The sequence below is a fragment of the Strix uralensis genome, chromosome 13 (assembly GCF_047716275.1).
Source record: "Strix uralensis isolate ZFMK-TIS-50842 chromosome 13, bStrUra1, whole genome shotgun sequence".
NCBI lineage: Eukaryota > Metazoa > Chordata > Aves > Strigiformes > Strigidae > Strix > Strix uralensis.
In genome coordinates this window covers 15054883-15064441 of record NC_133984.1, presented here as the reverse complement: position 1 = coordinate 15064441, position 9559 = coordinate 15054883, and positions in this window count along the sequence as shown.

Sequence of the window (9559 nt, the reverse complement as noted above, 5' to 3'; positions counted from 1 at the left end):
AGTCCTGGGTGCCTCATGCAGGTACTCAGTAGTGTGGGCTTCTCTCCAGAGTCTGTAGTGCTTAGGCTAGCTGAGTAACTGACAGGGTTAGCTCTGTTGCAACCATTTGTCTGAAAGATCATGAAATCAGTGTAGGATTCTCATGCATGTGTCATAAACCCAGTCCTAGCTAAAAAGAGAGAGAGGCTGGATAATAAGGTTTAGAGTTTTTTATCTAATTTGCTTTTATTACAATAAAATATGGAAGTATGAAACTGAGGGCTGCTTATAACTCCTGTCCAAGGCGCTGCTTCCTTCTGATTAATATGTCTAAAATAGTGAAGCAGCAGGATGCGGTAAGGTGAAGAAATTAAACCACAATAATTGAGTAAAATTTTTGATGAATTAAAAAAATAAATTAAAACCTTATGTAAAAAATATACAGAGAAATCAATCCTTTCTTTCTGTCTTTCTTTTTCTGTCTTTCTGTCTTTCTTGGAATCCACCCTGAACCAGATGTTGGGAGTCTGTAGTTTAGTGTTTTTGGATCACTGCCCAGACTTTTACCTATCTTTTCAGCTATTTACATGGGTTTTATTTCTCCAGCTGCGCTTTCACTGATACTGTAAAGTCACAGACCTGCTAAGTTGGGAGTCACTAATAGGGGGAGTTACTGTATTTTCATTGAGATGAACAGTGATACAAAACATCAAATGGAAATAATTTTGTCTTTGCTCAAAGAGTAAGAGGATCAGGCTTAATGAAGGGTGTGAAGAAATCTGCTGTGGACAATGATAACACAGAAGGAGGGAAGGGAGTGGCATAGGAATTTTCTTTCCAACACCATCACAGAGAAGGAGCAGACAGCTGCTGTATAGGAAAAGGCGCAGGGGAATGTCTTTTGTTTAAAACAGACTAAACTTCCATTGTGTTGTTTGGCTTTAAGTCGTTTTTAGTTCTGATGGTTTCTACCCTTATTACCTTTCAATTTCCATTTAAAATTATTTTCTTCTTTATATGTTTATTAATTATTACTATGAAATTTTAGTAGTTATGGATTTTTGATCCATAAGGATTCAGTATGGAGGAAATAGAAGATTGTTGGCATAACTACTTGTAGTCTCTATGCTCTGGGCATAACAAAGTTCTATCATTTGTCTCTTGTGTTATAGCATGTATCGACAGCAAAATCATGACTCTACACGTCAGTCCTCTGGAAGACCACTAAATCTAGTTCCTAGGGTTGCTCATACAGTTCCACTAAAACTTTTATTTTGTGTTGGCATAACATTTTGCACATTTCTAAATTATAGCCCTCCAACTTGTAGTGGTCTCAGCTATAAGGTTCAGACTGGAGAGAGGAGAAATTTTCTTAACAAAAGATTGGTAAGGGCTCTCCTGAGTGAAGGGGTATAAGTTTTAAAGGTGTCATATGGCAGCCTGCCTAAGAGACTGATGCTTCAAGTTTGGTCCTGACTCTGAATTTAAGCCAATACCCTAGAGGTTAAATATTCCATAGTCTGTTACCAATCCCTTGAGCAATCTAGTGTCTCCAGGTGCTGGTATTTTACACAGGCTTCTTAGCAAAAGCAATTTCATTGGCAGTAAGAATCGGCTAGTTCAGTTCAACTGGAATTTTTTAATGAAGTCTCTCATACCAGTCAGGCTGAGGATCATCTAATGGAAGAAAAGGCAAGGGGAAATGGGGATTTTCTGAAAGGCTGTTTTACAGTGCTGTGTTTAGGAAGAGGTGGCAGAAGGGTGTGCCTAAGAACGGGAGTGATGGGTCTGGGTGTCTGAGCTATCTAAGAACAACCATTTTGTTACTGAGCTTGCTACCTGACATGCAGCACTTGTTATTTCATAAACAGCATTAGCTGTAAGCCTAACTATTTGAAAAAAAAATAAATCTCCCCCCAACATAATTTTTCAGGATGGATATAAAATGGATGCCTGAGCTATTGTCACCCAGCACAGCTGACAGTGGTGGCCCTACTCTTTAAGTGGATTGTATCACACATCACCATGCTTGTCCCTAGCTGGGAGGTACGCTACAAATATGCAACATTTGATACAAATTTGGATATTTGTGAATGTTAACGCAGTACTAGTAGATTCTTTTAAGTCAGTATTTTTGATGGCAAAATAAAATAAGACAGATTTTTAAAGAAAATATAAAGTTGTTACTAACTTTATCGTCTAGAGCTTGAAGGAGGTGACCGATAGGTCAAGAACATCTCTCATTTGTGTTCCTAAATCAGTTACATGATTCCTCTTTAGAGCTAAATTGTGGTCCCACAGTTTGTTTTCTTCCACACCGTTCTCTACGAAAGACAATGTCTGTTACCACAGCATGAACGTTTATCATTAGTGCTTTTTTAGCATATGAATTTTGATCCCTTTGATTCCCAAATAGATTGTTGGGAATTTTAAAGTTTTTTTTAAGATTGAAAAAGAGCACAGTTTATGTGTAAACAGACACATGGCCTGAGTATTCAGGTTTACACATCTTAGGTATGGGGAGATAGGTTTGTGCAAATGTGTATGGCCACATCAGCCAAAAGAGACTGTTCAAAGAGCACTCTTTATACACATAGTTTATGCAATTTGTTAATGCTGCATTGCATTTTAAGGGCCTCTTGAGGCCATCAAGTTTACCACTTGGGTAGATGCTATGTTGCTAACATGGCTCCTGTTAAAATCTGAAGGCTCTGGTTCTCTACTTACATTTTGATTGTGATTCAATCCTTATTTCTACAACTCACATTTCACTGTTTTCTTCTCTTCAATTTTTTCCCCATCCCAGCAGCCATCTGGTACTTTATTCTGTCAGCCAAGTTTCTGTTCTTTACCTGGAGCCTTTCAAACAGAGACTCTAGAAGAGAGTGGATTAACAGTTGTCACTGGAAAATGAGTTTACTTCCAGCTGGAAAAGCTGTGAAATATAACTATTCATTGATATGTTATACATTTGTTCTTGGACACTTTTAATTCTATTTGAAGGCAAATACCTGGGAATAGTTTTCCTTAGGGTTAAAATTCTGTGAGAAGACCCTTAGTATCTTTAAAGTGAGTTGGCTGACTTTACTTGCTCATATTATGCATGGGTTCTCAACATAACAAATGTGTTCTTTAGCAGACAGGTATTTGGGGTTAGCCAAAGATGAGTCTTGAGACTTTAATCTGAGTCAGATTTAGTCCAAATGAAAGAGATTTGTGGGCATCCTACTATGCTTACTTTTCTTTTTCTCTTTTTGTAGTAAACTCTGAAGGTAGTATTTGCCCTGCATTATCTTTGTCCCTTTTATAATAAAAGCAGAAGTGCATAAATCACTTGAGAAGCAACCTATCCTCTTTTCTGTCCGTGGTTTATTCTAAGCATCCAAAGAATAAAATTTGCTTGTGTACTTTTAATTATTTCAAGAACTGAAATGTCTAGGCTAGTAGTAAAAGTGTCATGAAATTACTGTAAGGTTGCATGAGTTTTGGCTGTAAATCTTATTCACCTTGACTAGATCTCATACTTTAATTCACTGGGGTATAAAATACCATTTACATTAGTTCTTAGTTCACTTAATCATAATTAAATGACTTCAGAGGGCAATAATTCCTAGAGACTCTTTCTTTGATGTGACACAAATAACAAACTGTGTTTGTAATGTGAAGGTGTTCTACTTCGCTTTTACATTTGCCCTAGCCTTATACAGCATATAATGTTCTCTTTAGGTATAGACATATGCTCTTGTTACATGCACCATATGGGTCACAGATGTGGCTGACATGGCTACATGACATCTTTTTTAATTTCACTGCACTATACCAAGGCTGTGCATAGACCTTTTCATGATGGTTTGAAGGGATTTCTGCTCAAGGTTTTAATTTTTTTCACCTGAATGATGACCGGGGCAGGGAGGGGGCCCTCTTTTTCTGCTATGAGGTTATATGGTGTTAATACAAACCCTTATGAAAGTAATATTTTGCTGAATTCGTTGTCACCTTAAGCATGGCTTCGCTGCAATGTACTGGTAGTTCCTTTTTTTCTCTGTGTATACCTAATACTTGGGCTTTGCCTTGCTTTTCCTCTTCTGATCACAGTCAAAGGGTACTTTTCGGAAGGAGAAGTGCCATCTATAGATTCTTCATGAACTTAAAGAGTCTGAAAACCAATTTTAAGTTTTACAACTACATTCTGATTTAAATGCAACTTAAGAAATACTTTTATGTTAAGGAACATATTTGGAAGTGGGGGTTTGTTGCTGTTCAATTTTGTCATAGAGTATATAGTTTTACTGATCTGAAATGCTAATATTACCTGTTAACATATACAGCTCACTTGGCCTCTAAGTTCTGAAACAGAATGACAATATATTGCTCTCATGTAGCGTCTCCTATCCATGCACAGTAACCTATGAATGCAGCTACCATGGTAACTACTGTGGACCAAACTTGGGATTTCCATGTAAAGACACAGACCTCCAGCTGTGAATGGGACATTTGGATGTTATCTCAGTCCAAATATCTGTCTGTCTAACTAACTAACTAACTAACTAAAGGCTTAGTCAACTCTTAGTTTTGTTGTGTCAGGTTGGAGGAATAGAAGTTATCTGGACAATAGTATTGGTTAGGAAGTGAACTAATAAAAAAAAGTTCGAGGGCAATACTCGTTACATGTTGAAGACTCTCATAATGTATAAATGGTCTTTTTTGTGTTGCCTCCAGTGGAAGCTGGATTAGTTCCAAGAGGAAACATATAGTTTATCATATCAAAGTTGAACAGGAGACTACCTGTGTTCTTCCAGTAGCAGCAAACTTACCCATGGAAGTTGAGTGCCCAAGTTAGCTTAGAGCTGAAGATGGGTAATTACTTGCTTATGTCTAATAATCAACGGTGGAAAGTGAATAACCACCAAATGGCGTATTTGTATTAGGCAACTCATCCGACACTATCCCTGTTCACTCAGTGAAACCTATCCTTGGCAAGACCAATGAAAACTATATGCTTCAATCACCTAAACTGTTTTGTTATTTATTGTGAATACATTGTGTAGCCTAATGTAAGGATAGGGAGCTTGTACAAAGCCCAAAAGGTAGGGCAGGAGAAGCCATAGGTGGAGGAACACCTATCAGACTTAGAAATAGTCTTTACTTCAATTTGAAGTTCTTTAGTGTGGCCTGTGAAAATCCTAACGCCTTGCAGATTTGCACCTCTTGGGGTAGAAAAAATTGCAATTAAGCCAGAGGTTTTTCATTAAAATATTTTATACATTTAATTGCCAAAATGTGAAAGAACCCATCAGATCTGCAAGTATGGCATTTCTTTTTCACAAAGTGACCACACCTGAAACGAAATACTGAGAGGACATGGGCTGACATGGAACTGCTTCAAGAACTCTGACAACCCAAATAATAGGTCTTGTTCCTTTTTCTGAGATAGAGGATCAGGGATAAGTGATGTTTGGGGATTTTCAGTGCACATTTATTCATTAATCTGAAATTTCTTCTGCCTGTAGGATGAAACAAGAAATGACAAGCACACATAAGATAAGTCTTTGTTTTAGTTTCATCTAATGTCTGTTCTTTTCACATAATTACAAAGTTATTACTTCTGAAATGCAAAATGTTTTCCATGATTAACTGGTCAGGTAGTTTAATGAAACAAGTAGAATAATCTATTACATCTGTTGTACCACATATTGTTAGCAATATCCCATCCTCTGTCTCAGGACATCAGAAATGCAGAATCAGAACTCTAAATGAAAAATTGGGAATTCTATATGTATTTCAGTTATCTACTTTTTTAATGGACATAGAAGCTACATTCAGATATTTAAAAATTGTGCTAAATTATGTATAGTTTCTATTGTAAATGTCTGTTAGTAGGCAAATGTAATGAGAACACATTTTTCTTTTGATAAATTTGCTGCATGTAACTCTGATGCTTTCCTACTCTTCCTGAAAGCCACTCCAGTTTTCTGAATGTACTTGGTAGTCTTTTAATGAAGTTATTATCAGTCTCACTTAACTTTCTATATGACTTTACATGACATCTGTAGCAGTGTATTGCCCTCTCACTTCCCATGCACCTGCAGCCACTGGAAGAAAGTGTGGTGGAGCTCAGGAGATTCCTGCTGACTGAGTCTCAGTGCACAATGAGTTCCCAAAGCACAGGGTGGCTTCCTGTCACTGATGCTATCTATGAGATCAGGGCAAATTTTAGTAAATTTAGAAAGTTTTCATTTCAACTTTGGCCTTCTATTTGAATATACATTCACTTAAATTTGAAAAGCAGAAGTAGATTGCAATTCAGAGGAACTCATTTGTTCAAAAAATTTAGAAAGGACATTTGGATAGTTTCAAAAGGTTCGGGCTTTGTTTTAATGGGAAATTTGCCCAAATTAATTTGCTTCCACAGTTTCTGTTTTGCTGAAGCAGCAAAGAGTTTTCTCACCCCTCCCTGCCCAAATCATCTCTTCTTGATCAACCTCTTTCTGAATCTCACTGATATTGATGGAAATTAGATATGAATGATATTCATGTGGAAAGAAGCAATTCAGAAATGAGTTTGAATTGACATTCACCAGTGTTGGCAACCATAATTGGGCTAATTATACTAAATATGCTTCTTTATTTTGTAATCCAGAGAGGCTGGATACTGCGAGTGGAACCATCTCTGGCCTAAACCTCTTGATCACAGTTTTTCCATCAATGCATGTAATGCATTCAAGGTCCTACTTGATTCCTTACAGCTTTTAAGGAATTTTTTTAGATTACTGCATTGCACCTTTCGTCAAGCTTATTTTGTAAAAGATTATGCAAAGGCAAGTAGTCCTATTTCTGCAGAATAATCTTTATTAAAGGTCATGGCCTTTCTTCCTCCTTCTGAAACCTTAGAAGAGCCATAGGCTTTGTATCCCCTCCAGACATTAAGGGGTCCATTTCAAAGCAGTGAATGTGGGAGGTGTACACACAAATCTTTTTAACAAATAATGGGATTTATTTTTTGACTTGACCCTTCTGAGCACGACTTTGAAAACTTACCCGAGAACATCTATCTGAAAAGTCTTCAGTCACCACTCTCTAGGATAGAGAATTTATGGGCAAGCAGGGTTTGGGCTTTGCTTAACCTTAGCTGTATGGCAAAAGATAATTAATTGTCTCATGGCTATTTAGCTTCCTTGGGGCAACTGCTGCCTAAGTTGACCATGGCAGGGTACTGTTATACTGGAGCCTACTTATATCTATAGTAGAAGGGATGCACATAGCCCTGCTGCAGTACAAGGAATTCGTTTCCCAGCCCTGTTGCTAGCCCATAACATCTTGACACACCATGCTGTTAAACTGATATGTCATCCTGTCTGCTGCTTTTACATCAGCTTTTTACAGCAATCTGGAATGTACTTTCTGGAGAGATTGTTTCTCTACATTCTATGAAGGTTCAGACAACTGAATTTCAGCTTTAAACCATGCATGGAGGAGTTTCTAACACAAAGACTGGTCAACTGAGAAGAGAGACTAATGACTGCAAAAGAGACCTGAAGGAGTGTATTCCTTAGAGTAAAGGTGCATGAAAGATGCACAGACAGGGCTGTGATGATAGTGGGTGGGAGGTCATCAAGATGGAACCGAGATTGAAGTATGGGCCGCAAAGATTAATGCTGAGTATTGAAAAGGAAGACTGAAAAAGTGATCCCCAAGTCCATTCCTGGTTTTTCATGTCATAGGAGTCATTGATACAAAGAACAGCTACAACAGAACAACTTGAAATTCCCCTGGCACATTTACTTGCTAGACCTGCCTAAACTCAAATGGGTTGATACTAACCCTTCCCTCTAGGGAGTCCATGAAGTCCATGGCAGGTTTCTTAGTGCTCTGTGATGTTGCCAGTCAAACCCAGGCATTTGGCAAGTCTTGTAGAGAGGAGTTCTGTGAGCTTGGCTTAACCAAGGCAGAGATCAAATTTGTACTGAAGATGGGAGATGTTTCATAAATTCAGGACAGGTGCTGTAGAAAGGCAGCTGAGACCTACCGCGACCATTTCCTAAAGTGCTTTCAGACTATCTGTGCCCCAAGAGGTTCTGAAACAGGAAAGAACTGGTGCTGAGCCAGAAGCAATCTAAGGAAATAAAAAAACAACTGGATGAATTAGATGGGATAAGTCATATGATTATATAACTGGATACAGTCAGAGGTAGTTTTAGCAGGTCAGTTTCTGACTGTGTGCACCAGACATTAAATCTCCAATATTACAGCATAATTCTTTAGTCTAAATACCACTATCAACTCAGAATAAATCAGTGAAAAAGAATTCTCTTACGCCTTAAGGAATGAGTTTGGGGTTTTTTTGTTGGTTTTACACTGTAAAAAACAAATCGCATCTACCTTTGGCTGTAGCTGTAGATGAGGTATTTCTTTAATAGTGTATTGCTACTGATATATGGCCTCCAGAAGGTATACTCCATCTGGATGCATGATTCATTCAGATAAATTACTTATCCAATCCTGGGATCTGTAGTAGAAAAGCAAGCAATTAACCTTTCCTAATAAGAGCCAGAAGTAGGCCTTAAGGAAGTTAAAATGAAGGGAGGTAGCTGGTGTTTAGTTTCCAGAGCAAGTTTTAACACCAGCAGATGGTGCTAAAATGTCCATTAAAAGGAAAAAAACCCAACAACCCAAACATCTCAAATTTCCTTAAAATCATAAACTGTCAGGGAAAGATAAATTGAGATACTTTAGCTAATTGCTGTGGAAAGTTGAATCTAGGGTGATGTTAGTCATCTTTTACTTAGACTAGCATAACACACATGAAGATGTGTGTAGCCTTTATTTTCTAGTTTGCTTTCAAGATGGATCAATTTTCCTTCAGTCAGATCTTTACCTTGAATAAGGGGACTCAAATATTTTAGGAATTTTCATTCATATTCAAACAGAGGATTAAAAACTTTGTTGTATAATTTTGCTGATTAATTAAAGGAAAGATTTAAGATTCTTAGACTCCTTCACTCTGAATAAGTACTTGAAACAACTGGCAATTGTTTTTCTAAGGACATTGCTGTATAATTTTGTTAGTGACTAAAGGAAAGCTATGGGGGTTTTTTTATGTACAGAAGCCCTTAATATCACATGAAGAATAACTTTAAAAATACATTGTAGAGGAGCTGTGTAGCTAACTTGGGGAAATTTGGTATAGGAATGCAGAACTTTTCAATTCTAGTTCAACTGGTCACATTGGTCTAAAGTGGATAACTACTGGAGGCTGCTAGACACTAAGAAATGTGTTAGGAGGGTTTCATGAGGCAGCCTGCAGCCACCCCAGGCAATCTGCATCCAGGACAACAAATGGAAACCTTCTCGACAGCCTCTGCAAAGGGGACATGCCACTAAAATGGCTTTTTTCCTCTTAGACTAATTCTAATATGTATTTGCATGTGTGCAGTAGCAAAGAGAAAAATGACAGGGGGAAGGGGGTAGATGATGGAGAGTTAAGTGATCTCAGAACTAGCCAGAGTGAGTTTCCTTCCTAAATACCCAATAGTTTAGATAGTACCTGCTCTTATTTGGTTCACTGTTTGAGTCTCATCCC